Source organism: Mesoplodon densirostris, chromosome 12, assembly GCF_025265405.1.
Source record: "Mesoplodon densirostris isolate mMesDen1 chromosome 12, mMesDen1 primary haplotype, whole genome shotgun sequence".
NCBI lineage: Eukaryota > Metazoa > Chordata > Mammalia > Artiodactyla > Ziphiidae > Mesoplodon > Mesoplodon densirostris.
The window spans coordinates 83,275,604-83,294,847 of record NC_082672.1 but is presented as its reverse complement, the minus strand read 5'-3'; the positions used below and the strand labels follow the sequence as shown (position 1 = coordinate 83,294,847).

Genomic DNA, 19,244 nt, shown 5'->3' with positions numbered 1-19,244 from the left:
CAAACAAACAAACAAACAAAAAATGGACAGACAGAACCCTAGGACAAATGGTAAAAGCAAAGCTATACAGACAAAATCACACAAAGGAGCATACACATACACACAAAAGGAGAAAAAGGAAAAAAATATATATATATACTAAAAAAAAGGAAGAGAGCAACCAAATCAATAAACAAATCTACCAATGATAATAAGCTGTAAATACTAAACTAAGATAAACATAAAACCAGAAACAAATTAGATTCAGAAAGCAAACCCCACGTCTACAGTTGCTTCCAAAGTCCACCACGTCAATTTTGGGATGATTCATCGCCTGTTCAGGTATTCCACAGATGCAGGGCACATCAAGTTGGTTGTGGAGATTTAATCCACTGTTCCTGGAGCTACAAGGAGAGATTTCCCTTTCTCTTCTTTGTTCGCACAGCTGCCGGGGTTGCCCCGCCTCTGCGTGTAGGTCACCTGAGGGCATCTGTTCTTCGCTCAGACAGGAGGGTGTTAAGGTAGCAGCCGATTAGGGGGCTCTGGTTCACTCCGACTGGGCGGAGGGAGGGGTAAGGAATGTCGGGCCAGCCTGCGGCGGCAGAAGCCAGTGTGACGTTGCACCAGCCTGAGGCGCGCTGTGCGTTCTCCCTGGGACGTTGTCCCTGGATCCCTGGATCCTGGGATCCCGGCAGTGGCAGGCTGCACAGGCTCCCAGAAGGGAGGTGTGGAGAGTGACCTGTGCTCACACACAGGCTTCTTGGTGGCGGCAGCAGCAGCCTTAGCGTTTCATGCCCATCTCTGGTGTCCACGTTGATAACCGCGGCTCGTGCCCTTCTCTGGAGCTCATTTAGGCAGTGCTCTGAATCCCATCTCCTCGCGCACCCTGAAACAATGGTCTCTTGCCTCTTAGGCAGTTCCAGACATTTTCCTGGACTCCCTCCCCGGCTAACTGTGGTGCATTAGCCCCCTTCAGGCTGTGTTCACACAGCCAACCCCAGTCCTCTCCTTGGATCTCTCCTGGGCAATTTGAATAACATGAGTCTCTTACTGGAGACTGATCCCTTCTCTGCTTAGCAAATCAGCAGCAGGCGCCACTGGACCCTGTTCGTGCCGTACACCCTTCAAATCCCTCAGCCACCCTCTGGACCCACTTCCTCTGCTTATGAATGATTCCATATGGTCACATGTTTCATACTTATGTAATATAATGATATAATTATTTTATAGGCTTTTTGTCATAATTTCAAAAGAAACACTTTCCCCCCATATTATTTGTAGACTGAATTCTGCTTAAAAGCATCCTGAAACTTAATGATAAATCTGGTCCTTTCCATGCAACAAAACTTGCACAGTTACAGATAAATGCAGAAAAGGACTTCCCTGGTGGTATAGTGGTTAAGACTCCACACTCCCACTGCAGAGGGCGCAGGTTTGATCCCTGGTCAGGGAACTAAGATCCCACATACTGCAGGCAAAAACAACAACAACAAAAAAAACACAAATAAGTGCAATAGCTATTTTTATTCTTTTCATCAGTATGACAACCCGCACAAATAGGAAGTACAGTAATAAATTGATGCAGACTTTAAGAGAAATTAACAGCCATGTAAATAGTTGAGATAATGCCATGAGGTTTGTCAATAAATATTTTCTGAAAAAAATTTGGGGAAAGCTATTTGCATAATTTCCAGTAATATAATAAATTCCTAAGGGAAGTATGCTTACTGTTAACATTTGATTCAAGTTTTGTACATTCAGAGTTGCAATTAATCTGTGGGGAGAGGGTGCTGAGATTATATAGTCTCCAGGTTCAAATAATTGTCTGACCTATTTTTAGTAAATTTCTATAAACTAGATAGCAACTGATAAGGATACCTCCTTTTAGAAGAGGTATTTACTAACTGAAATGTAATATCCTGATTTATAGAGCTGGTTCTCCTGCCTTGCAATGACATATTTAAAGTCCTGCTTTTATTTTCAAGTGAAATTGAGGGAAAACTGAAAATTTGTGTCTTTTTTTTAACTCCTGCTTTCAACTTTCCCCCTGAGCATTAAATATACTTTTTAATGTACATAACATGTAACCACTGAATATTTATTTAGATGATTTTTGTTTGTTATGAACTGAATTGTGCCCATCCCCATTTATATGTTGAAGTCTTTAACCCCCAATTTGACCGTATTTTGAGATAGGGCTTTATATGGAGGTATTTACGATTAAATGAGGTCATTTAAATGAGGTTAAATGTGGCCCTAATTCCACAGGAATTGTGTCCTCAAAAGAAGTTTTCATAAGAAGAGGAAAAGACATCAGAAATCGCTCTCTCCATGAGCACACAGAGGAAAGACTTTGTGACTCTATTGCCTAGTAAAAGAGAGAGACATGACATTGAAAAATTGGCAGTGGCCACCGATTTCATGCATGTGCTCTGATGCTCTTATGGATCTCCAAATAATTTTGGAGACTGTTTACACATGATTGAAGAACTACAAGAACACTGATGTGCAGCAGATCCAGACCACAGGTATTTGGTCATCACTAAAAACAGATTTACCAGTGGGAATTTGCCAGTTTCTGTTTTTCAGAACAGCTGTTTTCTTCTATGTGCTCAGTAACATTCAGTTTTGTTTACTGATTTGTCCTTTTGGATAGATCACTATGCTAGCCACCGTGAAGAATTATAAAGAAAATCAGACTTCCAGACTTCGTATTGAAGACACACATATTTATCTGAAAATCTTCCACAAACCCCACTTGAATGAGTGTAGAAGAACAGAAAAGGTATAAACTTGTAATCAGAATAGGAACAAATGGCAAAGAAAAGGTCTCAGTTAAATTTTAGGGAGTAGGGGTCTGGATGAGGAACTGTAAGGCAAGGTATTGCTATTTTTTCTTTTAAATAAGATTTTAGGACTATTTACTTTTTCTCGTTAAAAATAGGGATATTATTTTGATAAGATAATTCTTTTTTTTAAATAAAGATATTATGAACACAAGTCTTGCTATCCCTGGCTCTTCTGGGGAAGAGGTGGGTTAGTAGCCAGGGAACTACAGTGGTCACTGTCACAGAAGCAACTACAGTGGTCACTGTCACAGAAGCAAAGTAAAGGCACTATCCTTTGCTGTGTGAGGGGTGCCCCTGCTCCCATTCTCTTGCTATATGCAACCCTGATAATATATCTTGGCACTGGCAACACGTCTCAAAGAGGCAACTGTCACAGGTTAAAATTTACAGTCACAAACTCATATTTTTTGAAATGTAACTTAAACTTTCCCAAGAGTGTTTATTTCTGTTCAGGGGAAAACACTTAATATTGCCACTTCCTGGAGCACTGTTTCAAAATAGTTGCTTTCAGGATATGTAGTTCAGTATACAAAAATGCATTTTTTTCCAGGTGATTTTCCCTTATCTAGGGGTTTCAAGGGGAACCAAACCCTGTGTACCACCAGTGTGCAGGGATCTTGGTTATATCTCCCTACAAACAAGACCCTCCTCTTAGCTCCTTCTAGTAATGTCTATCTGCTAAGTCTTGACTATGTCTTTCATCCTTTCCCTGAAATATCTCACTCCTCAGTATAGGGTTGCCAGATTTAGTAACTAAAAAATATAAAATGCCCTTGTAGTTACAAGATGGCAGCCCAGAGCTTGACACTGTTACTACAGTGGCCTTTAGTGAAGTGGGAGATGGTCTCCTCCTCACTCTGGAACATAGTGATGAGACCCCTGGGAAAAGCAGTGTTTGAGACTCTGGGCTTAATAACCATGAAGTTTTTGGAATAACATGAGCCCTAGAAATTCACTGGGAGCAACCAAGTGCTCTTCCATGAGACCAGCATCTACCTCCGACTCGAGCTCCTCTATTGTGACCTTGGACTTGCCAAAAGAATCACAGAGAAGGAATAAACAGAAATTGGGATCAAGATGACAAAGCAGAAGATGTGGGAGCATTCTCTGTGGTCAGTGAGGAAGTCTTGAGGAATAGAGTCATTAAAAAAAGCAAAGTGTAGGAAGGTTAAATTTCAATCTGATGGTGAAGGGGCTTTTAAATGTTTCAGCGGTTTGGTTGTACTTTCTGGAGGAGGACAGTTTTCTGGATTTGGTAAAGGCACTGGAGTTCAACCTTCACAAGGACTGTCAAATGGAAAAAGCAGTAAATACTGCCCCTTCCCTCAATAGTCCAAAGACTGGGACGTGGACCAAGGCAGCCTTTGATTCTATTACTTCAAAAGGTGAGAAAAAGAGTTCAAATCCCCAAACTAATGGCCCTTTTCCTGTCTTTATTGGGATAAAGCATACCAATGGAATGCTAGTAACAAGAAGTCAGCTGTGTTAAACTTTTTCTTCATGATTGGATAGTGAAACATGTGACACAAACCCACTCTGATCTGGCACCTATCTTTAAAGACTGTAAGAAATATTTAGCAAACATTAAACATGAGAACAGTGGCAGTAATAATTATCAAAATGGAACTAACAAAATGTTGGTTGAAACACAGTCTCTTTCCCTATTTGGTTCAAACAAATTACAACAAGAATCATCATTTTTGTTTCATGACAGCAAAACTAAAGCTACATCTGAAAAGAAAGTGAAGTCTGTGTCTGAAAAGAAAATGTACCCATTGCTAAGAGCAACAGAATCTTTTGCAAGAAAATTGCTACCTCTGTTTTAGGCTTGTTAAGCTTTGGCCCCCTGACTGGATTTTTATTTTCCCTTGGCAAACCAGCTTTTTTGGCAAAAATATCATACAAAGTAAACCAGTTTCTTCACCATTTTTCACTAAAACATTGGTGAGCCAAGCAGAAATGGCAGAAATGAATGCAAAGGTAGAGATAAAGGAAGGGATGATGAACCACACAAAATAGTAATTACTCAAGAAAAAGAAGATGCTTTTTACTCCAAAAACTATAAACTATTTTATAAGAAAATGAATTTAAAGAGAAGGGTATACGTACCCTGCATTAAAACCTATAGCAAATCAGAAGCACAGCATTTAGTGCAGGCAGACACCAATTTAGGAGATATACTGCTGAATGTTTTTTGCGGTACGTGGGCCTCTCACTGCCTTGGCCTCTGCTGCTGCGGAGCACAGGCTCGGTACATGCAGGCTCAGCGGCCATGGCTCACAGGCCCAGCCACTCAGTGGCATGTGGGATTTTCGCGGACTGCGGCACGAACCCGTGTCCCCTGCATTGGCAGGTGGACTCTTAACCACTGCGCCACCAGGGAAGCCCACTGCTGAATGTTTTGATCCCACCTATAACTGCTCTAAAAAATGAAATTTACTTAAAAGGTGGAGGGAGTCTGTGAGAATATATGATGTCACATTAATATTTAATATTCAAAATATGCTGCACCTCTGTGTTACTTTATAGTGTGTCCAGGTGTACCTGGGAGTCCTCAAGGTTGTCTCACAGGTGTCAGTAAATAGTGTATTCGTGGTCACTGACTCAGGCTGCCTATGTGAAGTCCACTGTGCTAACAATCTGAGAAACATGCCCTTTACCATCAGCACAGCTGCTAGAGCCCCTGAAAGGAATGCTGCACTGCAGGGGTCCCTGTGGACCTTCTTGTCTCTGTTTCCAGCAAAACAGAGCAGAGTGGTGTTCCATAGTGATTGCCTTGACTGGTCTAGCCAGGCTGTTATGAGGAGGGTAGGATGAGGAGCCATCCCCTTTAATTTTTTCTTCCTTTCACTTTCTCATTGGAATTGAAAAGTCCAATACTGAAATAAAAAATTAAAATCATTAGAGGCATTCAACAGCAGATTTGAACAGGCAGCTTAAAGGAGGTAGGGAACAGAGATATATTAGAAGAAAGTTTTTGTATACTATTAAAATTAAGTTAGTATTAAACTGAATAGGTTGTTATAAATTAAGATGATGATGTTGATAATTCCCAATGCAACCACTAAAAGAAAAAACAAAAACTAAAACTAAAAATTATATAGTAGGGCCTCCCTGGTGGCGCAGTGGTTGAGAGTCCGCCTGCCGATGCAGGGGATACGGGTTCGTGCCCCGGTCTGGGAGGATCCCATATGCCGCGGAGCGGCTGGGCCCGTGAGCCATGGCCGCTGGGCCTGCGCATCCGGAGCCTGTGCTCCGCAACGGGAGAGGCCACAACAGTGAGAGGCCCACATACTGCAAAAAGAAAAAAAAAATAAAAAATAAAAAATAAAAATAAAAATAAAAATAATATAGTAAAGGAGCAACAAGAGAATTAAAATGGTAAACAAGAAAATAGCCATTTAACACAAAAGAAGACAAAAATGGAGGAAAGGAGGAACAAAAGAACATAAGATATATAGAAAATAAAGAGCAAAATGATAGGCATAAATCTTATCTGTAATTTAGTTAAAGTAAATTTATTAAACTCCCCAGTTAAAAGGCAGAAGAGATTGGCAGAATTAGTAAAATAAACAAACAAAGAATTGAGTCCCCAAATAGAAGAAAGAAAATCTGACAGAATTAAAGGGAAACATAGATATATCAACAATAATAGATTATTATTATACCTCATTAAAATATATGGAACAACTAGAAAGATGATCGGCAAGGAAATAGAAGACTTGATTGATATTATAAACCAACTAGACCTAACAGACATCTATAGAACACTCTACTGAAGAACAGTTGATTATACATTCTTCTCTAGTGCATATGGTGCATTCTGCAGTATAGATCATATCAAGGCCATAAAAAAGCCTCAAAAACTTAATAGGATATAAATCTTACAATGTATGTTCTCCAACCACAATGGACTAAAATTAGAAATCAATAACAGAAGGATATTTTGGAAATTCATAAACATGTAGAAATTAAACAATGCATTTTATATAACTAATAAATGAAGGAAGACATCAGAGATACTAGAACATTATTTGAGATGAATAAAAATGAAAAGAAAACATATCAAAACTTATGGGATTTAGCAATAGCAAAAGGGAAATTTATAGATGTACATGCTTACAATAAAAAAAAAACATATCTCAAATCCATTACCTAATCTTCCTTCTTCCTTCTTAAGAAACTGGGAAAGACAATCAAACTAACCAAAAGAAAGAAATAATACAGATTTGAGTGAAAAAGTCAATTAAATAGAAAAAAGAAGATATAGAGAAAATTAATGAAACTTCCAAAAAATAGGGGAGAAGGGAAACATTCCTAACTATTTTAGGCCAGTGTTTTCCTGATAGGAAAACCAGACCAGGATATCACAAGAAAAGGAAACTATAGGTTAATATACCATATGAATATGAACCCCCAAATCCTCAACAAAATACTGGCAAATCAAAACAAGCAGTATATGAAAATGATTAAACACCAAGACCAAGGGGGATTTATCCCAAGAATGCAAGTTTGGTTCAACAAATGAAAATCAATCAATGTAATACATCATATTAGTAGAATAAAGGAAAAATACATACATGCATACACCAAACAAACCAACTGATCATCTTAAGAGAGGCAGAAAAGAATCTGAAAAAATCCAACACCTTTTAATGACAAAAACATTCAATAAATAAAGAAGAGAGGGGAACTTCCTCAACTTGATAAATGACATACATGAAAAACTCATGGCTAATATAGTACATAGTAGTGAAACACTGAAAACTTTCCTCCTAAAATCAGGAATAAGACAAACATGCCAGCAATTTTCACTTCTGTTCAACATTGTACTACTGGATCTGGCCAAAACAATTAAGCACGAAAAAGAAATAAAACGCATCCAGATTAGAAAGGAAGATATAAAATCTCTTTTATTTTCAGATTATATGGTCTTTCATGTAAAAAATCCTTTAAAGTCCATAAAAAACTATTAAAGCTAAAAAACAAGTGTAGTTTGGTTGTGGGATACAAGATCAATATAAAAATTGGTTGTATTTCTATATACTAGAATTAATAATTCTAAAATGAAATTGAGAAAACAACTCCATTTACATTAACATTAAAAATACTTAAGAATAAATTTAACAAAAAATGTACAAGATTTATAGACTGAAAACTACAAAACATTGTTGAAAGAAATGAAAGAAAACCTAAATAAGTGGAAAGACATCCTGTGTTCATGGATTAGAAGACAACATTGTTAAAATATCATTAATCCCCCAATTAATCTACACATTCATCACAATATCTATTAAAATTCCAACTTCCTTTTTTACAGAAATGGAAAAGATGATCTTAAAATTTATGTGGAATTGCAAGTGTCCCAAAATAACCAAAAAATCGTGAAAAAGAAGAAAAAATTGGAGAGCTCATACTTCCTGATTTCAAAACTTACTGTAAAGATACATAAATCAAGATTCTGTGGTACTCAAAGATATGCATATAGACTAATAGCATAGAATTGAGAATCCAGATATCAACACTTATAGTCAGTTTATTTTTGACAAGGTTGCCAAGACAATTCAATGAAGAAGAGTGCTCTTTTCAACAAATGATGTTGAGAGAACTGGATATCAACATGCAAAAAAAATGAATTTTTACCTCTATTTTTACCATATAATATAATTCACACAAAATTGATTAAGGACATAATATAAGCACTAAAACTATAAAACTCATAGAAAAAATCATACATGTAAGTTTTCACAACCTTGGATTAGGTAATGATTTCTTATTTATAACACAAAAAGCACACAACACTAAAGAAAAAGTAGATAAAGTGGACAACATTAAAATTCAGAATTTTGCGTTTTAAAGGGTAGCATCAAGAAAGTGAAAAGACAGCCTAGAGAGTAAGAGAAATATCTGCAAATCACTTATTTGATAAGCATCTAGTATCCAGAATATGTAAAGAGCTCTTACAACTCAACAATAAAAATATCTCAATTTAAAAATGAGTAAAGTATCTGAAAACTTTTCTTTAAAGAAGATGTACAAATGGCCAATAAGCACATGAAAAGATGATCAATATCATCAGCAAATCAAAACCACAATGATATACAACTTCCAACCCCTCAGGTAGTTATAATAGAAAAGGTGGATGATAAAAAGTGCTGGCAAGGTTGTGGAGAAATTGGAACCATCATACATTGCTTGTGGGAATGCAAAAAGGTGCAACTACTGTGGAAAACTTGGGCAGTTCCTCAAAAAGTTAAATATAGAGTTACAATATTACACAGTAATTGTACTCCTTGGTATGTACACGAGAGAAATAAAAACACACAAACACTTTACACAAAAATTTGTATACAAATATTAATGGCAGCAGTCTTCATAATGGCCAAAAAGTAGAAACAAGCCAAATGTGTACCAACCGATGCATAGATAAATAATAGCAGTATGTCCATACAATGCAATATTATTCTACTGGAAAAAGGAATCAAGTTCTGATAAATGTTGCAACATGGATGAAACTTGAAAACATGCTTTGTGCTTTCCTTTTTCTGACAAAAGAGGCCACAGTTATATGGTTCTATTTATATAACAAGTCTAGAAAAGGAAAATCAGACAGAAAGTAGATTAGTGGTTGCCAGAGATTGGGGATTAGGAGGGGAATGGAAGTGACTGCAAACAACTACAAGTTTTTGTTTGTTTGCTTGTTGGTTTTTTTTTTCTCAGTGATTGTAAATATTCTGAAATTAGATAGTCGTATCGGCTGCACAACCTCTTGAATGTAGGAAAAACCACTGAGTTGCATATCTTAAATTGGTGAATTTCATGGTATGTAAATTATGTCTTAATGAAAAAATACAAAAACTGAAGGAGGGGCTTCCCTGCTGGCGCAGTGGTTAAGAATCTGCCTGCCAATGCAGGGGACACGGGTTTGAGCCCTGGTCGGGGAAGATCCCACATGCCATGGAGCAACTAAGCCCGTGCTCCACAACTACTGAGCCTACACTTTAGAGCCCGCCAGCCACAACTACTGAAGCCTGCACGCCTAGAGCCCGTGCTCTGCAACAAGAGAAGCCACTGCAGTGAGAAGCCTGAGCACCGCAATGAAGAGTAGCTCCTGCTCGCCACAACCAGAGAAAGCCCACATGCAGCAACGAAGACCCAACACAGCCAAAAATAAATAAAATAAAATAAATTAATTAAAAGAAAAAAAACGCTTAAAAAAAACTGAAGGAGGACTTCAGTCACAAACAAAACTCTTTATCACATTAATTCAGGCAAGTATGGGACTTTGACAGACTCACATACCAATTTATATTCAGCTTGAAATTACACATATCTATAAATTTATTTTGATACAGAGTACAAGAGACATCACATTTTTAATTTTCTCCCTGCTGTCTCTTCAGGGGGCATAAAAAAGTTCTTATTGTCTTATACTACATGTCCCATTCGAGGAAAAGCCTCATTCTGTGTTGGTTACCACTGAGGTAATCGTTCTGAGCTTGTTGGTGGGGGGCCTGAGTGCATTCTGGCTGGCCTTGGTCCAGCATAGTTTCCTATGGCCTTCCACGGCTCAGTCCTTAATTTGGGGAACCTTGCATATCTCTTAGCTTCTCAACAAAAGTCCCATCACGTCTTGTGGTTTTTCTGCAATATAAAAGCTACCGAAAGACAAGATTTGGCTAACTTCTCAGGATAAAGGAAGAAAAATACCTACAGCAGATAGAAGAAAACACTGAACAAATTATCTGTCCATATAAGCAGAGGGGAAAAAAATGCCTGGAATGATTTATACCAAAATGTGTTGAGTGGTTATCTTTGGATAGTGGGAATAATAATGGTTTTAAATTTCTTCCCTGTACTTTTTGTAGCAAAAATATATTCTTTAGTACTTTTTAAAACCCTACTTAGAGAATTCAACTTACCCAGCAAAGTAGACTAATGAACAATTGCAGCTAAATATAACAAATAAATGCCAAATAATTTGCAAAGTAATAGGAAATGTGATCCAGTTGATAATGTGCAATAATAGAGCAGAAGGCATCCGAAAAACATTTCCTTTATTGCTTTCAAATGGGAGCTTACAGAGGAAAATAGCTTTTCATTTCTACCTTCTATTTTGGCTCAGTAGTGAAAGGTAATCAGAACACATAGGGATGGATCCTTTAAAGCTATGGTTTCCTTAGATATTCATCAATAAATATTTATAATATTTATTTCAGTTAAGATTATGGGCTTTGGAGCTAGACTGCTTGGTTTTCAAACTCAAATCTGCAATTTACTAGCTGTGTTACCATGGGAAGGTTCAGTTTGCTTTCATTCATATGTAACAATAGCACTCCTCTTCTAGGTATGTTTGTGTGATCATATAGAGAGCACTTAGTACAATGTCAGGCATTTAATAAACATAAATTTAATAAATGCTGCCATAGACATTTAGCTTAAGCAACCCCATAGACACAGTTTATTAATAGAAGTAAATTTGGCCTTTAGTATAGTGTATATCCTATAAGCATTGAAAAATTCAAAAGCAAAGACTGTATGGTATATGAGTTGATTTTAGAAAACACTGCTAATATTAAGACTCTCAATTTAGCTGTAAAGTCACTTCCAACACGAGACATCAGTGGTTATTGTGCCTGAACAATTAGAGAACTGCTTTTGTAAACTCTAATCTGAGTTGTGGCTTTGAAATTCGAACGATCAAATTTAGTTCTAATGATTCTAATGATTAAAATAAGTGTGCTTTAGAGAAACAGAACCCAGTGTAGGCTCTTAGAACAAAATATTAGCAATTGTGTTAGTGGTCATAGATGTGCCTGCCATCTGTGGTTAAATGTTTTGATTAAGTCTATAATCTGAAAATGTGTTGTTTTACTCAGCTTGAGGCTTGTAGAGGAAGGAGTCCTATTCTATTCTGACTGCACGATGCTATTTGGTGGGGATGCATGCACCCTGTTTACTCCCAGAATCATTAGACCACGGGAAAGTTTGCCAAGTTCCATCTATGCATGTGTAGCTTGAGGTCAAATCTGTTTTTCCTTAAAGTTCAATTTCCTTAATAAAGACAACCCTGGCCTCCAGACATCCCCATGCAGTTTTCTTTGTGAAAAAGTAAAATTAAAAAAAAAATCCAGCGCATTCTGCAGTTCACCTTGGCTTCATTTCCATTACTCTATTTTTTTTTTTGAGTTGTTCACATTGCAGAAGAAACACGTTTATATCCCTTCAAATGAGCAGAGACCATTTTAAATAGATTAATAAATAGTGACTTTATAGATAGATATCAGGATTCAAGGATATGAAAATTAATGCTAATTTATTTTCATTTTTGAACAAGCAAGATTTGTTACCAGAAACACATAATTTAGATAAAATAAGCAGATATTGGAGATTGCATTTATGCATACTTAAGGCTAAATGAAAACATTATGAATATAATGAGGAATGAATTATTATTCTCTAATACAAAGGTGGTTTATTTTGAAAATTAATGTCAATTCTGCTGAAACTTAATGCCTCAAAAATTGCCGAATGCTTTCCTACTTTGTTAGGAATAAAAAGGATTATTATTTTCTTCAAGGGACAGAATGAGGTTTTGCAGGGGACAACATTGTTATTAAATCTCAGGGACAACACAATATGCTGAATTTCGATTGGAACAAAATATTAGCCGTTCTTTTAGTGGTCATGGATGCACCTGATATATGTGGTTAAACATTCTGATTAAGTCTAGTCTGTCGTCTGAAAATTTATTACTTTACTTAAATTGATATTTTATGTAAAAACCAAGACACTCTCAAAGTGCAAAATTTTCTCTTCCTCTGCAATAAGCCAGGTCTTTTAACTCATACTTAGATATTCAACATGCTTATGACCAATTTTCCACTTTCAATTTATCTTTCTTTTAATACCAACATCAAATTGATCCCTGTAGGTGGTGTCTCTCTGTTCCATAAAAATTATTCCCTATGGCTTTGAGGTAAAGTGCACACTCTTTAAATCGAAATACCCAGCTCTTTCCAACATGGCTCAATCTGGTTTTCTAGCTTATTCTTCTAAAATTTTCCTTTATGGACCTTCACTTTATTTCAGTCAAACTTTCCTAGTTGACCTCTTGTAAATTTGTTTATGCTTTTATTTCTCTAAGCTAGCAGGGTGTTTGGAGCCCATGAATCAGAATCCCAGGGAGTGTTTTTATGGAGCAGGTGCTTATTAAAAATGCAGATTTCTTGGTCACACTCCAGATCTATTGAATCAGACTATGTGGGTGCAAGGCCCCCCAATGTGCATTTTGACAAGCATCTAGATGATTCTGATTCACATGAAGCATTTGTCTTCATCTTTCCAGCCACCTTATAGTAAGTATCATTTTCCTAGTATGTCGACCTATTGGGATTCTTGTATGTAATTATGAGTTCTTCCAAACTCTGTTCAAATCTCACCTCCTTCAAAAAGCCTTTTCCGATTCCCCAAGGAAGATGTTTTATATTTTCTTTACCTTCATGTTGCTTATTGTTATGACTCCTCTTATAAGACTTATATGCTATGTCTCTGGTCCTGGAACAACACTGAAAAAGGCATAAGAGCAGAAGATTTGAACTGTTTTTTCTTGATCCATATATAAGAAATATATTTTACATCCAGACATAACACACACACATACACACACACACCCACCCCACACATACATCTAAGTTGAAACAAATTTTACAAAACAATATTTATCCTTATTGTATTAAATGCCATTTGGTTATTCCCATTTTGTATTGTATTGTACTCTGTTATATTCTATCTATTTCATTATGAAATACTTATAGAGACATACTTAAAAATATCATGGCTCACCCATAGGTCACTATAAATGTTTTGAAAAATACAGATTTAAAGGGCTAGTTTGCACCCAGCAAAACACATTGTAATGTTTTCCCAAGTGTTGAATTCCTTGAGAAATCATTAGGCTTGGTAAAAAACAGATTATTTTGAAACAATTAGATTATGGATTGGCAGAAATTAATATTCAAATGCAATGAGTTTAACTGGTTACATGATAATTTTGATTTGAGCTAGTTTCTGACAGTAATACTTGCCTGATCATATAATTTAAAAAGGCTAAAGTAGTTTGAATTCATCAATAAAAAGATCATATTAAAAGACATAAAAATAGTTGGATTTCTCTGAAGACTCAGGTATTGCATCTGTCTCTTAGAGTCAGTTTTTCCCTTACATTTTCAAAAATAATACCCTGTTCCTAATTAAACCTCAACAGTTTATTTGACAGAATCTGAGCATATCTATTTAGGATGATGAGTTGCCTTGAGGATTATAACTTGGTCATTTTACAATCCATAACCTAGCACAATGCTATTCATACGGTAAATTATCAATACATATTTATGAATAAATAACTTAATGAAGAAACTATGGATTAATATCTGAATTTCCATTGGCTGAATTCATAAAGCTATATTTTACTTAAGCCATTGCAACCCATTCTAGATTTAAAATTTTTACTTAGAAATAATTTTAGATATAAAGAAAAGTTACAGAGATAACATAGACAGTTTTCATATACTCTTTACGTTTTTTCCCCTAGTGTTAACATCGGTGATAGACTGAAGGTATCCCCTCATAATTCATTATGTTGAAATCCTAACTCCTAATATGATGGAATTAGGAGGTGGGTCTTTGGAAGGTTACTAGGTCATGAGGGTGGAGCCCTCATGAATGGGGTTAGTGCCCTTATTTAAAAAACCCAGAGAACTCCTTCACCCTTTTGCCATGAGAGCACACAGGGAGAAGATTACAGTCTGTGAGCCAGAAAGTGAGCTCTCACCCGGCACAGAATCTGCTGACACCTCAGTCTTGAGCTTCCCAGTCTCCAGAATTGAGACAACTAAATTTCTATTGTTTATAAGCCACTGAGTCTATCGTATTCATCTTATGTATCATAGTACTTTTGGTCCAAATTAAGGAATCAATATTGGTACATTACTATTAACCAATTATTTAATAATTTTTCCACTAATTTCCAGAATCCAATCCAGGATAATATATTTCCTTTAGTTGTGATGTCTCCTTAGTCTCCTTCGATCTGTGATGACTTCTCAGTCTTCCTTTGTTTTTTATGATCTGACATTTTTGAACAGTACTAGTCAGGTACTTTATATAATATTTCTCATTAGGGTTTGTCTAATGTTCTTCTCATGAGGACTGGGTTTGTGGATTTTGGAAGAATACCACAGAAAAGAAGTACCCATCTCATCACATATATATATATTTAGGAGTATATGGCATCAACATGATATTGATAATATTAACCTTGATCACTCAGTTAAGGTTGTGTTTGTCAGATTTCTCCAGGTTTCTCCACTGCATGGCTATTATTTTTTCCTGTCTGTGTCCTTTGGAAGTGCATGACTAGGTCCATTTCACATTCCAGGGGGTCGTTATTAAGCTCCACTCCTAGAGAGAGTAATATCTATATACAGTATTTGGAATTCTTTTGTAAAAAAAAAAAAACTATCCCTTTCTCCTCATTTATTTATTAAAATAATTTATTTATACCAGTATGTACTCATATATATTTATTTTATACTTTGGGTTATAAAACAGTGCTATTGTTATTTTTTTATTGCTCAAATTCTTTGGCCACTAGAATCTCATTCAGATTGGCTTTTATATCTATTTTACAGCACCCCATCATTTTTCTTTTGAATACTTCATTCCTTTGTGGCACTATGAGATACTCCAGGCTCATCTCATATTTTCACTGCTTCAGTTCTAGAATCAGCAATATATTCAAGTAACTATTATATACTATAATAAAATTAATGACTTAAAAAAAGTAGAAAGAGAACAATTAAACACCAGAAGAAATTAGTAAGTGTAAAAATAGAAATTAATGAATTTGGAAATAGAAAAATAGTAGATCTAATAAATAAGTCTAAATGGAAATTATTTGAAAAATATCCATTTTGTTTATGGAAATGCTTTGCTGAAAGAAAATTCATTTTGGAGGCTACCAATGAAACAAACAAACAACTAGCTATCCTACCAACATAAAAACAAGGCACAAATATACAAAATTAGAAATGACAAGTGGAAAATAACTATCAAAAAAGAGAAAATTTTTTAAATGATGAGACTAATTTGCACAACTTTTCAAATAAATTTGAAACTCTAGATGAAATGGAGAAAATCCCAGAAAAGTTCAACTTATCAAAATTGACGTTGGGAAAGACAGAAAATCTAAACAGATTAATTACCACAGAAAATATAAAGAAAAGCTCACCCACCCAATGAACGTTCAACACATACCAGGTCAAGATGGTTCTGTAGGGAAATTCTATCAGCTTGTTAATGATCAGATACTTTCAATACTGTTTGAATGATTTCAAATCAAGTAAAAGAAGGAAAACATTCAAATCATGTTTTAAAAAAATCCTGAGATAACTCATATATATTATGCACATTTTGTTGCAACTTATGTTTTTGATTTAACAATATTTTTGGATATTCCATGGGTTAGAGTGTATGAGTTCTAAATTATTCTTCTAATGTCTAGTTTCATACTTAGTAGAGATATATAATAATTTATTCAACTATTTCCATACTGAAGGGTATTCACATTGTTTCCAGTTTTTTTGCCCTTGCAAGTAATGTTATATTAAATATCCTGTACACATATTGTTGGAGACCACAGCTTAGGTTTTTGTAGCACTAAGCAGCAGATCAAGGTGATGAGATATAGAAATTATTTTAGGGAATAAATATGACACAAAACTGAATTCAAACACATATTCATGATAATTTCCTGGAAAATCAGTTTGTGCATTAATACTATACTACTGATAATAGTTTATATATGTAAGTGAATGTAATCAACATTTATCTAAATTTTTTGGTGCAAAAATCCACATCCTTCAAGAATGTAATTAATTGGTTTCCTCAATGCCATTTTCCATTGCAAAGCATTAGCTTTTCCGGAGCACATTAGTGACTGAATTTCCAAAGAAGCAGAATAACAGTCACGCATGCCTGTCTTCCTGTTAAATTATTTCAGTCAATGAAAATCAAACAAAGAAAAGAAACACACTGAGGCTATATTTTAAAATGGGAATTCTTCAAAGACATAATAAGACTTTTATTTCATAATCACTTTACTACTTGAGTAGTATTCCATTTCAAATGGACATTACCCTCTTCCATTATTATTTGGTTAGGTGTTTAGTGCATTGCAATTTCATAGTATTAAAAATATTGCTTTATTGTGGTATATTCACATTAATAATGAAAAACATACTTATTGCATAAATGGAAAATTGTGTGACTCTGACAAGTTAAATTAAACTTGTTAAAGTCTGTTACTTAATGCAAAGAGGTTGACTTAATTTATATCTATGCACATATATGTGCATAGATAAATATATGTGTATATATATAGATTTTATATGTATGTGCTTTTTTTTTTTTTTTTTTTTTCCGGTATGCGGGCTTCTCACTGTTGTGACCTCTCCCGTTGCAGAGCACAGGCTCCGGATGCTCAGGCTCAGCAGCCATGGCTCATGGGCCTAGCCGCTCCACAGCATGTGGGATCTTCCTGGACTGGGGCATGAACCCGTGTCCCCTGCATCAGCAGGCAGACTCTCAACCACTGCACCACCAAGGAAGCCCTATCTCTTCCATTTTATATCTGAATTATTGACAACATAGAGTGCCACCAATCACATTGTACTAACTCAATATTAAAAGATATTTAATGAAGATTTCTGTAATTAATATACAGAACATCTCCAAGTCAGAAAAGGAGCTGATTTATTTTTTCTCCTACAAAACTGCTTTTGGCATCATTTAAAATTATCTAGATATATAAAGATAAAACATTTTAAAACCCTGACTAGATATCAAAAAATATTAATGTTTTTCTTAAATCACTTGACTCCATTTAATGCTTTTATATAATTTTCATAGGTCAGCATATATGTATATGTATGTATATACATATGTGTTTATTTATCTGAAAGTATAAGCTTAGTGAAACAAAATAGAAACATTACTATGTGTGTCCCTTTCCTCTTATACACTCCATTTCAACCTTTGCTTTTAATTATATTCTTTCTTAATAGCCAGTGTACCTTGGGACAACATTTATATTTTCTTTAATATCATTGACATATTAAGTAATTGTAAAAATGGTACATAGAGTATATAGTTAAATATGATCAATAAACAAGTGACATGTATATAGTAAATAAAGAACTTTTTATGGTAATCAAAGGGCATTAGGTATAAGTAACAGTAGATAGAAAAACCTTATCTTAACACAGATATGTTTCATAAAATTAACTAAAAGCCAGTTTTATATAAATTCACACACATAACACCTCAGGGTAATAACAACTCCTCAGACTTTCAGAGAGTATTTTCAGGTTAAGATTGACAGAGAGGTTATTTGCTTTTTCTGTTTCTTTTCATTCATTTATTTATTTGCTGGGCACATACCAGGTGTTAAGTAAACAATACAAGCAAATTCCCTATTCTCATGGAGTTTCTTTTCTACTGGGGGAAGGCAGCATGGAAATATGTAGACAAATGTTAAAAATGATAACATTTCAAATGCTTTTCAGAGTTATAAAGAAAATAAAGGTGGGTAGTGGAATATGGGAATAATGACTGGAGAATGCAGTATTTTAGGTATAGAGGTAGAAAAGGCATCCTTGAGGAGACGTATCTATTCCAAAACCTGATATATGCAAAGCAGTTAGGCATGTGGAAATTTGAGGGAACCTGCCCCAAGAAGAGGGACCCCAAGTGTGAAAAGCTAGGGGCAGGAACAAGATTGATCACCTGTGGAAGTGGAAGAAAATTAAGTAGTGGGGTTCTAGTGAAACAGGCTGTAAAAGACGATGTAGGAAAAGTAGTCAGGGGCCGTATGGTGTAGGGCTCTGTGGGCTCTGGTAAAATTTGACTCTATTCTAAAAGTCAGGAGAAGCAATAGGAAGATTTTAGGCAGGAGAGTAAAATAATCTGATGATGAACCACGTGGACTAGAGAGCCGACAGGGGACCTTCTGGTTTGGCTTTAACAGGTGCATCTGATCAGCCGTCCTAAATTCTCTCCCCATTTATCTTGTTTTAACTGCATCCAAAGCCAAGCAGGGGACTGTGGAAAGGCAACCTCTTTTGAAGAACATAATGGTTTAAAGGAATCTGTTTCTTTTGGAGAGTATTGAAGACCATAAAATGTTGGAATGTTGGTAGATTACCCATGAGAGAAAGATTGCCAAAGGGATTTAAAAATGCGTATCAGGAACAAAATGTTCCCTTATCCACAGGATAAAGAGTAGAAAAACTGCAATCTCTCTTTTTCTCTCTCTGTCTCATTACAACAACATTCTTCTTCATTTTTTTTAAGTTA

At 35.6% G+C, this 19,244-nt stretch overlaps 1 pseudogene; it reads left to right on the top strand.

Moving 5' to 3' along the window:
* The first annotated feature begins 2,641 nt into the window (after positions 1-2,641).
* Positions 2,642-14,444, top strand: LOC132499881 (nuclear pore complex protein Nup50-like; annotated as a pseudogene).
* Positions 14,445-19,244: the final 4,800 nt, after the last annotated feature.